This window comes from Dermochelys coriacea, chromosome 17 (genome assembly GCF_009764565.3).
Source record: "Dermochelys coriacea isolate rDerCor1 chromosome 17, rDerCor1.pri.v4, whole genome shotgun sequence".
Lineage (NCBI taxonomy): Eukaryota > Metazoa > Chordata > Testudines > Dermochelyidae > Dermochelys > Dermochelys coriacea.
This window is the reverse complement of record NC_050084.1, coordinates 6,106,240-6,121,981: the sequence shown is the minus strand read 5'-3', so window position 1 is coordinate 6,121,981 and position 15,742 is coordinate 6,106,240. Positions and strand designations below refer to the sequence as shown.

The following is a 15,742-nucleotide window of genomic DNA, read 5'->3' as shown; positions in this document are numbered from 1 at the left end:
TGGCGTTTTTCATCTTTCCTTGCATTTCAGAATGATTGGATGTGGGTTATTTACTTTATTCTAACTTCTGGGAGTAGGGAATTCCAACCCCCCACGAAACTTGAATAGCCCTGCATGCATGTCGATTTCTGAGGGGAGCTTTTGATCACCCTAAGAAATTAAAACCATTAACAATTTTTTTTTTGGTTTTTATGTCAGGACTAAATACAACTGGGATGGCATCATTCTTACCAAGAGTAAGTGTGAGAGCCTTCAATTAACTACAGTAGTGCAGGTCCATGCACTGAGCTTGCAGGTAGGCACGTGCTTAACTTTAGCACGTGAACAGTGCTGAGAAGTCACCTGCTAAACACTAAGCACCTGCGTAAGTGGTTGCAGGGCCAGGTGGCTTTATTTTGCTTTAATTAACCCAAAGGGTTGCTGAGGAGGTGTGTGTGGGGGGGGTTCTGCACCTTTGACTTCAGATGCGTTTGTGTGTGTTTTTAAGTAAATGATTAGCTCAGGAGAAGGAATCGAACTAGTGGGGTAAAAGTGTGTATTTTGTGTAGTCTCGATGCTCTGCAGGTCTATGATGAAGGACCCATTGCATTTAAGTCCCAACATATGAAAACCCTGGCATGCCTGTTAACTTACTGTACTTGTCCCAGATTCGTGGATCCAACAGCTCCTGGAGAAGACTTGAGTGAGTTCAATTACAGTCTGAAGACTTTGATTCTTAAACGTGGAGACTTTATTAGGTTAGGCGGATTTTTTTTATATGTTCGTTATTATTTTCAATTAGAGGATGTGTAGAAAGTCTGTTCTGAATCCTGCGAGCCTGCATTTAATTTTGATCAGGAAAGATTAAAATGCTTCAATGCATATAAACATCCGTTTTGTATTATTGGGATATAAACGAAAAGAAACACAGTTTGATTTAAAGCGACAGCAGCCGATACAGTTTCCAGCGACAGGGTTGCACCATTTTGCTGCACACTTTTTTTTTTAAGCTTAAAACACACACATAACATAAAATCGGATTCTCCCCTTATTGCCAATGTAAACTGTTGCTCTTTGAAAATCATCTTGGCTGAACTGCCTTGTTTATTTGCAAATATGTTTCCCATCTCGGCGGAAAGAAAGCCTTTTATTTTAATTTGGCTTTTTGTGTCTTATCGGTCAGTGGTTTGTTGGAATTCCCCTGCCGCCCCGAAAATAAGTTCCAAGGGCCAGATTTTATTATCTAAACGTTCCTGATGCGAAGTCTGTGCCTACCATGTTTTGAGAACAAGTTAAAAAAGGGGGGTTATTTTGTGCGAGTCTGCATCAAACCAAGGCTCCTAGGGGGAAAGCCGTACACTTCTCATAACCAAAGCCACCTCTGCTACTCTTGCAGCCAGCACCCCCGTAAAGCAGCAGACGCTGGGAGCATTTAATCACACGAGTAGCGAAAGTCTGCTCACCTGAGCAAGAAACGCCAACGAACCTCCTCGGGTGAGCCAAGTGAACGATTGCAGAGATGGGCCCCTGAAGCGTTCAGAACATGAATTCTCACCCCCCCCGTCCAGAACCCTCCCAACAGCTGCTAGCAAGCTCTGTTCTATTAATCCTCTATCCAATTAGCGTTTTTCGGTCAAAAGCTACCTCGTTAGAATTGTTTTAACGTGGGTTGCGACTTCTATTTTAGGTAGGAAGAGGGACAGGTAGCGCCCCCCTTCCCCCCAGTAAATAAGACTCAGTCTCGCACTTTGTCCTGTTTTAATAGGCTAATTTTAGCTAGTTTGCTAACAGGTGTGAAGGACCAGGGGTCTAGAGAGAGGCGGTTGGCTGGTGCAGCTTAGAAACAGTTAGTGCTTTCCTAGTTTGGCAAGACGCTGAAAAAACCAGGGACGTTTCCAACTGCTACCCAGGTAAAGAGGCCCAGGAGCCCGGTCGCTTTCGCTTTTCTGTTAATTGCTGAGGTTTTATGATCTAGCATCGTTGGAGATCTCACGACTGCCTTTCAAATAATTCCCCTCTCTCTTTCGGTCAAGGATCTAGTCTCCCTCGGGCATTAGGCACACGTCCCCCCCCCCCTCCAGAAGCAGGGTCTCCCCTGTGCAATCTGTTTAAATCGACCCCCGTCCTTACAGCTCCAAAGAGGTCGGGAGGTCCTAATGACTCTCTGGTTTTGAGGAGAACGTCCCGGCTTTATGGTAAAGCAATCAAGGATGACATAAACAACCCTTTTCTCCACCAATTACCCGTTTCTCATTCTTTGGAAGATTTATTAGCCAAATTGTTTGTGTTGGGGAAAACTTCGGAGTTTACGGGGTCACTCGCCGAGCGGCGTCGTGTGTAGGGGGCCCTCTGCTGGCGAAATGAGTTAACAAACACGCATGAGGTCAGTCTTGCCCAAGGGTGAACTTTCTACTTGGAAACTGGACCTGTTTCTAGGTAATTGTTAGTTAAATTTGTTTCATTTATATAGTTGGTGCTCTTTCCTTAAAAGTAGCTATTCCCCCCCCCCGCTACTTGTTTCAATTTAACTTGTGCATTATGGTTAAAATATTCTCTCATTAACTGTCACAAACAGAAGGTGCTGGCCATCGCTGGTGTATTGTCATGTTTGTTAACTGTTTAAATTTTGGGATAATCTAACGTTCTCATTTAAAACAAATATAAGTTGCTTAACTGATAAAATATTTAAACCGGTGAAGCTGGATGTGTGTGACTATTTGGGGTCTAAGATAATAGAATGGTATAGTTATTGGTGCAATGGTGTTAACATAAATCTAATGTGGATAATATCTAAAACTGAGTAATGGATCCCCCAGTTTGGAAACTACTTTCATGTGGGGAGGGAAATGAAATTACTGAAACAGGCTCTCAGAATTATTTCTGAATATCTTGAGTCTGTTTTTTAGGAAGTATAAGGGAAAAACATTTCACAAATACCTAGCAAGAAAGCAATCTTTACATTTATGTTTAATTAGAGGAGGGCTGGCTTGAAGGAGAGAGGAGGAATTTGGGCTTAAAATATCTATAGGGAAATCTCTCCTATTCACATCCCCAGATTCAAGAATAGAGCCATCAGATCTATTCTGAGGCTATGGCTGGTAAATGTTTAAATGTTTGCTTCCTTCTTGCAGTGAGTTGTTGTTGAGACGTTGGGGTATGAAGCTCCAGGGCTAGGCAAAGACTATTTCTAGACTGCCTGTGTATATCAGGAAGTTCCTCTATATCCTTCAGCTAGGAAAGGACTAGGGTGTCTTTTACACTTTCCTTGTAAGAAACCATTCCACTGGAGCCAAGCTAAAGGAAACCGTGCTCCTTCACTGCCTGACAGACATTACTGTTAAAGGCCTCAAGAAAAGGTGTGTAGGCAAAGCCCCACTGAAATCAATGGGCTCTGTATAGGCCCAGGTGTTTGTCTGCCCATGTCATTGCAGAATGGGGGCCACATCTATGCTGGTGTAGGGTCTGGTTGTGTCAGCATCCAAAAGCCCAATGTCTTCCTTCTGCTGAAATCAGTGACTGCGCTCTCAGTGACCACAATGCAAGGAAGATCTGTCCTTTCATGCTGGTGTAGCTGAAGACAGACCTGGACCCCAGGTGTGTAAGAGCTCAGTAGTTCTGCAGTACTCAGCCAAAACTCCTGTGGAAGCCAATCGTACAGGGATTGAAAGCAGGACCTCCCAGAGCAGCCTGACGCTCCCTGCTTACCAAAGGGGGATGTGGATTTTTCATTTGTGGCAGTGCAAAGCGTTTCAGCAAGAACAAATCTGCCTCCCTCACAGCCAGACATTGAAACCATTGATAGATCCTATATTTAAGCAACTTAACAAACAACATAAGTAACCGTTGGCCACATGCTGCCTTTTTAGTTATAAATGGATACATTAAATTACTCTGGTTTGACACACCCTGTGGTGTAATCTTGGGATGAAGTGACATTGGAGATGCATGTAATTCTGCACATCACAATGCCCATGGCAAAACTCTGTTTGTCTTAACTCTGCTGTTCCATTGCTCCTGGAAATGAAGCATTGTATGTTCCACTGATCATCCCCTCTACCTCAAAAAACCAAACCAAACGGAGGAGTCCTTGTGGCACCTTAGAGACTAACCAATTTAAGTATTTGTAAGACATATTGGTAGTTAATAATACAGTGTCTGATGCTTACTATGCATCACGCTATAGGGTCGAAAAATTCCAAAGTTAGTTTGGATGTGTCAATTTTTTGGGGCGTTCAACCCTGAAAAATGTTAAAGGGGCTGATTTTTCTCCCATCCCCCCACCCCCTCCAGATGGTGACTGCTCAGCACTTGCTGAAAATCAAGCTCGTTTAATGGGTGTCAAGTGAGGCATCTAAAATTACTGACAACTCTTGAAAGTGGTGGACTCAACTGTGCACAGGGCTCTACTAGAGAGATGTAAATAGAATTCTGCCCAGATGGTCTTGCAGTCTAATCCTCCTGCATCCATGTAGAGCCCCATCATCAGAGCAGTTTGACAGTGCAAATGTTTATGCACATGTACATGCAACTCTGTTCTAGGTCTATTCTAGGTCAATAGCGCTTTTCATCATGCGACTGAAGTTACCCATGAAGGTTGGTAGACTCGGGGCCTATATTCTGGCAAAAACCTGGAGGAGGAGCTGCCAACACAGGGAGGGGCCAATGTTATGTGATTGGGGTGGTTAGTAAATGCAGTCTGCTAGCATTATAACTTTAGTGACCTAATGTAACACTGCACTTATATGTGATATTAGAACAAAGGGTGCAGGCATACATAACAGAGACTGTAAACTGGTTTTAGACAGGCCATAATATGTAGTGTTGCCAGAGGTCCCCTTAATAAAATAGTAGAATCAAAAGTGTTGCTTTGTTGCAACTGAATATGTATATTTTGCGGTGTGGGGGGGAGAGCTAGACTTTTCAGCTCAGCTAATCTAACAGAAAATGAACAATCCTCTCTCAATTTGAAAGATGGTGCAGATCTGTCCGTACCTACTTGAAAACCTAATTTCAGTTTTTTGAAGCTGTTTAGTTATTCACAAGAACTGGATAAAAGCTTCAAAAATATCTTTTTGTGAATATTTATTCAAATGTTGGAACAAATCTGAGGTACTCGGTTTACACCCCTTTCTCTATTCCCTTTCCACAAACACTTATGCTATCAAGTTTTATTACTGCAACTGTTTATGGAAAGTGAATTTTAAAGGCTTTTCACCTGGAGTATTCATCCCAGAAATCTAATTGACACACTCATCCCAATAGAAACTAGAACATGACTTATAACCCATGGCAACAAAGCAAAAAGCTCAAATTTTGAACACAAGCTATGGAGTCAATGAAATGTCCCCAAATACACTGAGTAATCTGGAATGATGAAGAATGAAAGGAAAATCATACCTGCTTTGTGATAGTGAACAACACAAGGGACAAACCCAGGAGAGTAAGCTACAAGTGCTTAACCTGGTTCTAATAATCTGGTAAAGTTACCCACTTGAAAATTATAATTATGCAGAAGGCAGCGGGGGTCTGGAAGAAGGAGCTTGGGTGGGCGTCAGGGGGTACTGAGTGCTAATTCTGCCTCTGTCACTGACTCACTGCAGGGCCTTGGCCAAGTTACTTTGCCGTTGTGGCCAAGACTTGTGGGAGGTTTTCTGGCAAGCCTGCTGCTGCTATTTACCCACCTGCCTCCCGGGGTGCTGGGTGGGTGAGCTAGTCCGCGTCCTGCAGCGCGCTCGGCTCTGAGTGCATGAGCGGGGCAGGTGAGCGGGGCACAGTCGCCGGCACGTTGTTAGCATTGCGGCGATTCTGTGGCTACCCTGGGCTCGGCTGTATTTTTAGCCCCGGAGAATAAACTTCCGAGTGAAGCCTATGGGAAGCGGGGGCGGGATAGGAAAGGGGGTTTGGCTGCCACGAAGCGCCGATCACAAACCTGTTGGGGGGGGGAGCAGTTGCTTCCCACACCCTCACCCCGCTCTGAAGGGGACCAAGCCCCTCACCGCTGGCTCTGGGCGGATCAAGAGGAGAGTGCGGGGGGGGGGTGCCTGCCCCCCCCTGCAGAGGGTCCCAGGGGCCTGAGTCTCCGCCGCCGGGGGCCGAAGGGGTTAAGGTTTGCTGGGAAGCCGGCCGGGTGGGAGCTGGCAGCAGACAGCTCTTTGTCCTGGGGCTGGCGCCTGACGCCTGCCTGCCGGGCACACCGCCTCCCCGGGCCGGGGACAAAGGCAGCGCGGGGCGATCCCTCCAGCGACAGCCCCCAATTAGGAAGCCTCTCTTCCCCCGGGCCCTCCTCACACCAGTCTCCTGGAGGCGCCCGGCCATTGTCCCAGCCCCGGCTCTCTCCCAATTAGCGAGGCGGGCCGCCGGGGCTCGCACGCCGGGGGAGAAGAGCCCTTTGTCTGCCGCGATCAATCGCTGATCCATAGACAAGCAGGGCCGGGCCGGGGAGACCGCGGATAAAAGGCCAAGTCAACTGACTTTAACCCTTCAGGGGCGAGTGGGAGCCCGGCCTGCTGGGCCAGGCAAACCCCTGGTTACAGCGCAGTCGGACGGGGTTTCTTTGGGATGAGCTCCCCCTTAGATTATAGGGTACATGTACAACTGGGCCATCCGCCCCCTAAACACAGCCCTCTGTGACACACGGGGTGTAGCTGTAGGGCTGATGACACAGCGGTCATTTAGATGTTACCTGTATAACTCCTTGCTTTGTAGCGAGGTGGACACCCGTCTCTAGATAGGCAGCCCCCTCCCTGCGTATGCATTAAAAGGGGATCCGAGGGCTATGGGCGGTATGGACGTGTAATGCACATACTTGTACAGAAAGCTGTGTGATCAAGTCAGTGCATGTGAGACGGCCCCCTCCCCCCCAGTGTGTGTGTGTACCAGTGTATGCAGGGCAAATTATGGCCCGAAAATTTCTGATACACTCCAGTGTGTGTGTATGTATGTGCACATCCACACACACCGATTTTGATTGACTCCAGTATTTATGTGCTATATAAACATGTCTGTGCACATAAATACTGGAGTCAATCAAAATCGGTGTGTGTGGATGTGCACATACATACACACACGCTGGAGTGAATCGGAAGTTTTCTGCATATAGGTGCAATATATAGTACTCGCTCAGTATGTATTGCGCACGTGCCTTTCCAGGTTTAGACTGCAGATGTACACACAAAAGGGTTTTGGATCCACTTCATCGTATCTATGAAACTTTGCACTTCACACAACATATCTCAGTGCACACGCATTTTCTTACACGAATCCCTATGACAGGGCATATAAACATCACAGCTAATGCGTGATGGGATGTGAGTAAACTGAAGAACACCAGTAACACACGTACTAAATAGTGTCCTTGCTTAGAGACAGGTCCGTTTTTCTTTCCATTGTGCTTCAAGAGAGTTGCATTACAAGTAAATCATGTGCGATCCGGAGTAAAGAGAAAGAGACAGAGAGAGATTAGGATTCATTTATTTTTTTAAAAGCTGCTAGAACAAAGTGCAGCCCGGAAGATGCCAGTGTTTCAGTGGCTATTTCACTCTACGGTGCCACAAGTACTCCTGTTCTCTCATCGTGGAGCGAAACCGATCAATAATAATCTCTGCAGTCCAGCTAGTTCATAAATTGCCTTCATTTCAATTCATGCGAGGCATTAGAGGTACCCACCGTTCATAATTCTCCTTCTTCCTGTTTGCAAGTTCATGGCCTGTCGGTGTATTAGGGATCTCCCCTTTATTTTAATTTCCCTGGGGGGTTCCGCGGTGACAACAATCCTATCAAACCCCAACAATAATAAATTGGATTGAAGGAGAAAATTCACTTGAAAGCTATTTACATCGGTGGGCACATTATCTGGATTGAGAAGCTTTGCCGGGCTGTTTCTTTTATTAATAAACCCGCTATTCCAGGGATCCAGAGCGCCCCCAACCCCTGCACTTGTTTTCACCGTGGCCTCCCCTGGCTAAAGCAGATTCTCCCTCCCCTTTTGTTCCCCAATTACTAATCCAGGGACAAGGTCATTAGGTCGAGACGCTTTAAAGTTTCTTTGGTCTCCTTTTAAAAAACCATGGTCGTTAGCAGGACAATAATGGCCATTTTAATTGACTAGAGATTAATCCGCGGCGGAGCTGCTAACTCAGACGTCAGCCAAGAAAGGGGATTGCCAAAAGGTTACACAAATTTAGGGCAGTTCGAGAGCTGGCCGGGCCCAAGTCAATAAAAGGAGCAGATTTTGCTCCCCAGTGGCACAGCCTCTGCGGAACAGAGCAAAACGGGACAGGAGTGTTTGCAAGACCGATTAAAACTGACGGGGGTGTGGGGGGGACATTGAAATGGGATTAGTCAGTTGCCCGTTGGTAAATTCCACGGTGATTCCCCCTGTCCTGCCTGTGTCCCCCACCTTTGCCAGGTGTGTCCATAGGACTAGTTTCAGAGGAGCAGCCCTGTTAGTCTGTATCCGCAAAAAGAACAGGAGGACTTGTGGCACCTTAGAGACTAACAAATTTATTTGAGCATAAGCTTTCCTGAGCTACAGCCCACTTCTTGGGGTGCATAGTTACTGCACCCTGTCCGGGTTTGTACTAGTGGTGGCTGAAACCCCAGGTTAAATGGCTTTTGCCATGTTCAGAAACTGACTGGCACAGGAGGTTTCTGTTGGGCAAGGGAAATTTTGCCCTGTTCTACACTAGGCGCTGAGGTCGAATTTACCAGCGTTAAATCGAGGTAACCCTGCACCCATCCATCCACACGAAGAAGCCCTTTTTTTCGACTTAAAGGGCTCTTAAAATCAATTTCCTTACTCCACCCCCGACAAGGGGATTAGCGCTGAAATCGGTTTTGCTGGGTCGAATTTGGGGTGTGTGGCAGTCACTTTATTTCGATTTCTCTGTGGAAGGGGCTTGGGGAAACCTGCATAGGCTTGGAAGGTGTTTGGGCTTTTTTTTGCTGTGCACTTCGGTTTATTCCCTGCCATAGGGAAACTTTGTTGACTTCAGACCCAAATCTGAAGGGTCTTCAAGAACCCTGCTGGTAATCCCTAAATTGGCTGATTGTTGCGGGGAGGTTTTCAGTGGCAAGGCCTCAAAGGGGCCCCAAGCAGACCAACGCATAACAAAGGTGATCCAGAGCACTGAAGTCTTGCGCTGGTCAATATTGAGCCCTTTTATAAGGAAAACCTAAGGACACTGTCCAGCTTTCGGTGCCGGCTAGAGAACAGAAGTGAACTGAAATCTGACTGAAGCACAGCGGAGACAATGCTTCAAACCTGACCTGTTCTTGCCTCCCTGGGCTCCAGGCAGATGAGACGCAAACTGATCCTAACCCCGTTTGCTTTTCCCTACCAAGAGCCACTGTTTGGGGACTCGAAGCACCTGGCTTTCCAAACAGCTCAGCACCCAAAGCTCCAGCTGTAGTCGATGGGAGCTTAACCCTCTGGCTATGGGCTTTTAGCATATAAACCACGGGGCATGAAAACAACGGTAATCCCATACAGGCTGGTAGCCCATATACCCGGTGTCCGGGTCTTTGAATAACACAGCGACGTCTGTTTGCAGATCGAAGAGGACTCGAGTCCCCAGTGTAAGTGGCTGAATCTACTGTGTGACAAAAACTAAGTTTAGATTCCCAGTTTGTAAGTAGGATCTGGGCTACAGTAGAGGTAGCATAAATCTATGCTTTGATCTTGTGCTAATGACTTGGGTTTGGGGTGGGGGGAAACACTGTTTACTTAAACGTAAAGCTTATTCTTAGCAAAAAGCAACATTTGCTCTAAGAACAGGATGTTTGAGGGGAAAGGGGAGTCTCTCAGTTTATTTAAATGATTTATAAATGCTGGTGGCAGTGAATGAGATCTGTATCTTTTTAGGTCTCAACTTATATATACTGTATATCTCCAAATTAAACAGGAATTCCTATGAACTTTCCCAGGGAGAGACGCTGCTGGGACATGTTATTTAGAAAACGAAGACTTCATGTTCCAACATGATTAGCGAATATGCCCCAAAGAGTTGTGTTTTTTTTTTAACACACACACACACACACACACACGGCTGGCTGACGTCTGTCGGGATGAACCCTAAGCTTCTAAACTGAAACTGCAAAAGTCTTTAGTGCATTTTCCCCCGACGTGAAACAAGAATCAGGGAACAGACCTTTTCAGCTCCAAACGGGACAGGCTGATTCTGATTCAGAAAAGGGGGCGATAATTTAGTCTTGACATTAAGATCTAGCCTTTAGATCCTAAAACCCGGGATCTACCCTTCTTTCACAAGAAAGACGCTTGCAGAAACTAGATCCCTCTCTCCATTCCGCCTTGAACTCTGCTTTTAAACAAAAAGAAAAGGAGTACTTGTGCCACCTTAGAGACTAACAAATTTATTAGAGCATAAGCTTTCGTGAGCTACAGCTCACTTCATCGGATGCATTTGGTGGAAAAAACAGAGGGGAGATTGATATACACACACAGAGAACATGAAACAATGGGTTTATCATACACACTGTAAGGTGTGTGTATATCAATCTCCCCTCTGTTTTTTCCACCAAATGCATCCGATGAAGTGAGCTGTAGCTCACGAAAGCTTATGCTCTAATAAATTTGTTAGTCTCTAAGGTGCCACAAGTACTCCTTTTCTTTTTGCGAATACAGACTAACACGGCTGCTACTCTGAAACCTGCTTTTAAACAGGTTCTTTTTAGACCCCACACCTAATCCACAACGAGTCGCTTTCTTCCTAGCAATCCTCCCTGTGGAAACTGAACCCGCTCTGGGTTGACGGGGAAGAAACCGGTTTTGCAGCCCTCCCTGGTATACGAAGCAGAATTTTACACCTCCAATCTCGGTTTTGAGTATTTAGCCCCTTTGACCATATGGTCTTAACCACTTATAGCAACAACAGACATCATCCTGGTTTGACAGCTACAGGTACCATTGGAAGTCAAATCTGCGCAGGGAACCTTGTTGTCATTAAGCATTTTTAGCTCGGTGGGGGGTTTTTCGGCCCCTTATACCGCTGCAGATGATCTATAGATAGCCCAAGAAGGAAATTTTCTGCAGAAAACAATTCCACAGTTCCCCACCAGATGTCACCCGACGTCAAAGTCCGAAATGGCAGGACTGTCTTTTGGAACACCTGTAATTTATTGTTCACTGTCTGCACATAAATATATTTAGTTCACTGAACGTAAAAACAGGATACTCTGTGTGTGTGTGTGTGTGTGTGTGTGTGTGTGCCCGTGCCCGCCTTTTTACAGCTGTTATCAATCAATAGTTTTAACACTTGGCTTCCTTAGAATTGTTTAATTACATTTAAAGAGCCCTAGCCCTGAAATCCTAAAACAGATTCTTCAGCATCTTGATTAAACGTAGATACCAAACCAGGGAAGCCAGAGGGATTCTTGAGAACTGGTCTGTTCTGCATCCCAATGAAGAGCTGGGTTATGTGAACACTTTGTAAAAAGATTCCTCATCGGGTAGGGAAGAGAGAAATGCAGCAAACCCACTGGACTTCCTTCTAACAATAGTCACCCCCGTCTGTACACCTACACCATACATGATCACCCTCCAACACCAATACACGTAAATCCCCAACGTACACACACACAAAAGATGAGATTAAAACAATAATCTGCAACTCTGTTCCTAAATCCTGATTTAGGCTCCTAAATCAGCAGGCAAATTTTCCAGAGGTCTGTGCACTGTGCTGATGTAAGGGGAGCTGTTGGGAGAAAGGCATTTTTAAAAGCCCACTTTTATTTAGGAGCTGATTTGAGGCTCTGTCTTTCAGAATCTTGGCCTAAACCCCCTCCTGTCAATACACCCTTATTTTCTCCATATGCATGCTCTCAATGCCACACATGCTGGCTGACATGCAATCTGCTCCCTACACTCAGGAGCCAGACCTCTCCTACTTTTATTGTAATAATCTAATTACATGATTTAATCTCCAATTTACTCCCACCCTGAACAAGTTAGCAGTGGAATCAATTGCCGGCTATGCAGCATTATCCCGGTCTCTGTCTCAGCCCAATGCTAATGGTTTTGGTTGTAGAATTTTACTATGATTAATGCACAGATTGCTCTGTCGTCGTGTCTTGTCCTGCTATAGCCAAGAACTGCACCTTCTAATAATGATCACATCAACCCAAAACTGAAATATTGTCTCAAGACCAAATATTTGCTAAGGATGTGTGAAGAAACAGAACGATAACTAAATAGGCCTGCTACATGTTGGATTGTAGATAATTTTAGAACACGATCACTTTTTTAAATGATCAAGACCTTGAGTTAAAAAATTAGCTTTCGTTCCTGGTCTGACTGGCATGTTATATAATGTTTATTTTATTTGAGAGTTACTCTAAGAGCTTTTTTTATAAAAGCAAAAGGTATTCCTGTCATCTGAGTACTCAGCCTTTGTGAAATGAGTGTGTTGGGTCTCAGTCCAGTTCATAGTGGAAGAGTGTCCACATATCAAAAACCTACCTTCACAACTAGGCTCTCTGGTTGGCAGGCCCAGCAGAGAGTTCAACTGCATGTCTCAGGAATACAGACCTTGGATATGGTCTCTCCAGTTCTGGGAGGGACATGGTGGCTAGGGGACAGCATTTGAGGATTTTGAAATGCCGTAGTCCTTGCTGTATCTCTTCTATGGATGAATAGGGTGCTTTAGTTTCCATTGCTATCAATCCAGCACCGTTCAGGAACAGGAGAGTCACTATGAAATGACTTCAGGAATAATGAGAGACAAATTGTGTCTATAATGCAGTTCAGCCAAGGTAAATATCCCTATGTATCCAAACCCAAGTGGTTTTATTCAGTGAATAAGATTAAAGTTGGTGGTGTAGGTATTTAATTATGATGCCGTGATGGGTTGGAATATCACACTTGAGACCCACTCTGTATAACCCTGAAAGCGCTATTGAGGTGCACATGGAATTGGGTGAACCATTGAAAAGCTCCCACCTTTCGGGTGGAATGTGACGAGCTGCTTGACTATTATCAGTGTGTGATGATAAAACTATGCAATGGCTTAGGATGGGAAATAAACAATTGTTTCATTAATCAAAAGGACAAGGTGAGCAGAGTTTAGAGCTAAGGCTGGAATCCCATTCTGAAAGACCCCCGCATTGTCCCTACGGTTTCTGCCCAGGATGCAGAGATAGGGTCTGTGGCTTTTTGACCGTGGGTTTTTAACTATTCTAAACTCTGTTTAACTACATTTGTAACAGAACTTTCTGGAGATGTTTTCTCTGTCCTCTAGTTAATCTGTCTCGCGTCTTCCCAGGTTTGGGCTCCTCAACTCATTTACTTGCAAACAAAGAATGAGATCCATCAGGATCCATCCACCAGAGCAAAACCCATCATCCTTGTTTCATGCTTACACTCAAGAGTGTTCACGTTTCTAGAATTCACCCACCCCAATGGTGCCAAAGTAGCTTGGTAGTGCTGGCTAACTGAGGGCCATGCTGTATGCCATTGTAAAATTTTCAGAGATTGGGGAACTAACTCTAGGATCCCCTTGCTTTCCAAAACTCTGTGACCATGTGACTGTCTAATGCCCATCTAATTTCTGTAAGTCTTCCTATATACTGGGTAGTGAAACGTAGCATTGCCACTGTTTTTCTATATTTGTCTATCTGGAGGGGCAATCAGGCCAAACCTGAGCAGTGCTGTGACTCTGTGTACCGGGTTGTAATGCCCAAAGTGAGGAGCTGGGCCCAGCCCTGTGATACAGGGAACTGCCACTGCAGGATGAATGCAGGGGTGGGCTCACTCTCTACCCCTGCGGCTCTGACTTCCCCTGTGCACCAGGTCTATGACCTGTCTACAACCTTCTTGCAACCCACCTTTTGGAAAAGAATATTTTAAGCAAGGGCCCTCTAACCTATTGCAGTGTCCTGGCTGGCTTATCTGGTATTGCCATTTCTGAATTACCTGGCAGTCCAGTTCTTTCTCTCTCTCTCTCTCTCTCTAGCTTGTCACACTTTAAACTAAAAATAAAGGTCAAAGAGGAAGATCCACTAGATTTTTTTTTTTAAAGTACTTTTCAGTTAAATATGGATTCCCTCCGCTCAAACTTCCAGATGCCCCCACCCTCTTTTTTTATATATATTTAACTTTTACAGACTGGAAGTGTTTCAGAGTCGCATTCTGCCTTGAATTACACCTGAGGAATTCCGTTGATTTCAACGAGGTTTCTCGGATGAGGCTTACGGCAGGATTTGGTCCCATGGAATAGAAGTAAAATGAGCAGTCAAAAGCCTCTGTTAGATTTAGCAAATGCGACCACTAGATGGAGCATGTGTAGGCACATTTCTTGCAATTTTGTGTTTTTTTTTTTTTTTCTCCATTATTTTCTGGTAGATAAATATACCTCCCAGTTAGTAGCTAAATGTGCATGCACATGGTGGCCTAAATATATTTGAAAAGAGAACCTTTCTATTTGCACAGGATCCCAATGCAATGAAGCAGATAGTTAATAACAGACCCACCTGGGTTTACAAGGTGTGTTTGTATGAAAATAAGTTACTCTTTCCATTTGCCTGGGAAGAAGGATGAATTGTACAGAAATCCAACATGCATGAAAGATCACCGGAATAATATCTTATTTTTGCCATGATTTACCATTTGAAAATAGTGCCAGATCGACTGACCTGCCCCTAGCCTTTTCTACAAGTCAGGTACAGTACAGGAACAATTGCTGCGTGCCTGTCGTGACCTGAACAGCCCATCTCTAAGCAGCAGAAGGTAGTTTAGTCTTTCTAGCCTACTCACCCCTCTTATTCCTTCTGAGCTACAGCAAGGGGATGATGATTGTCATGGTACTTTTGCATTATGGATGCATTTCTACTAGAAAAACAAGGAGTCGTCTTTGTGGCACCTTAGAGACTAACACATTTATTTGGGCATAAGCTTTTGTGAGCAATAACCCACTTCATCGGATGTATGGAGTGAAAAATACAGTAGGCAGGTATAAATAGACAAACAGCCCATGAAAAGATGGGAGTTGCCTTACCAAGTCAGGGGGTTCAGTGCCAATGAGGCCAATTCAATCAGGGTGGATGTGGCCTATTCTCAACAGTTGACAAGAGGGTGTGAGTTTCAACAGAGGGGAAATTGTTGAATGTTTGGGACTGGCAATACTGCAAACTGCTAAGCTACCCATCCCCTCCTGGGGATCTATTCACATATTAACTAAAGCGGAGCGTGAATTTGGGATGGCGGAGAATATAGTGGTCCCCCTTCTGAGCTCCGCTTGCAAACGGCTGTCTGCCCATAGGAGAGAGATGCCAGCTGGGCCTGGCTCTTTCTCGGTGGGCCTCTGGTTTGCTGCCTGTGTGTTTGCTTCTCTTGCGCTGGTGGGGGCACTGGTGCTGTTGGGGCCCCCCTCAGAGATAGAAGAAAATGGTTAGTGCTGTGTTGCTTAGCAACTAGCAATGACTGGCAACAGCAAATGGACCCCACCCCTCTCTTGAAGGGGCTGCAAGCTGTGGCTGGTGGTGGGTCCTGTCAGAGGGAGGCAGTGCCCCCCACCCTCTCCTTTTTTTTTTTTTGGGGTGACCTCAGCTGACAACATCAAATGGCCTGCCATGTGGCTCAAGAGCAAAAGCAAAATGTTTGCAGGCCCCCCCCCCCCCCAAAAAAAAGTCCAGTTCAGCAAGGCATTGAGAGTGGCCCAGTTCAAGCCCTGGTGTGAAACTGCAGAGATGTCTCTAAGGTGACAGGCCAGACCCCAGCTCTGCTGCATGCAAGGGTTGGCTAGAATGAACT

General features: G+C 45.4%; 1 long non-coding RNA gene across 1 annotated transcript in view; it reads left to right on the top strand.

Moving 5' to 3' along the window:
- Positions 1-1,120: 1,120 nt before the first annotated feature.
- LOC119844678 overlaps positions 1,121-15,742 on the top strand; it is a 50,847-nt gene continuing 36,225 nt past the window's right edge. The window contains exon 1 of the long non-coding RNA XR_005289363.2: positions 1,121-1,889. This is a non-coding gene — a long non-coding RNA (uncharacterized LOC119844678). The remainder of the gene's footprint in view (positions 1,890-15,742) is intronic.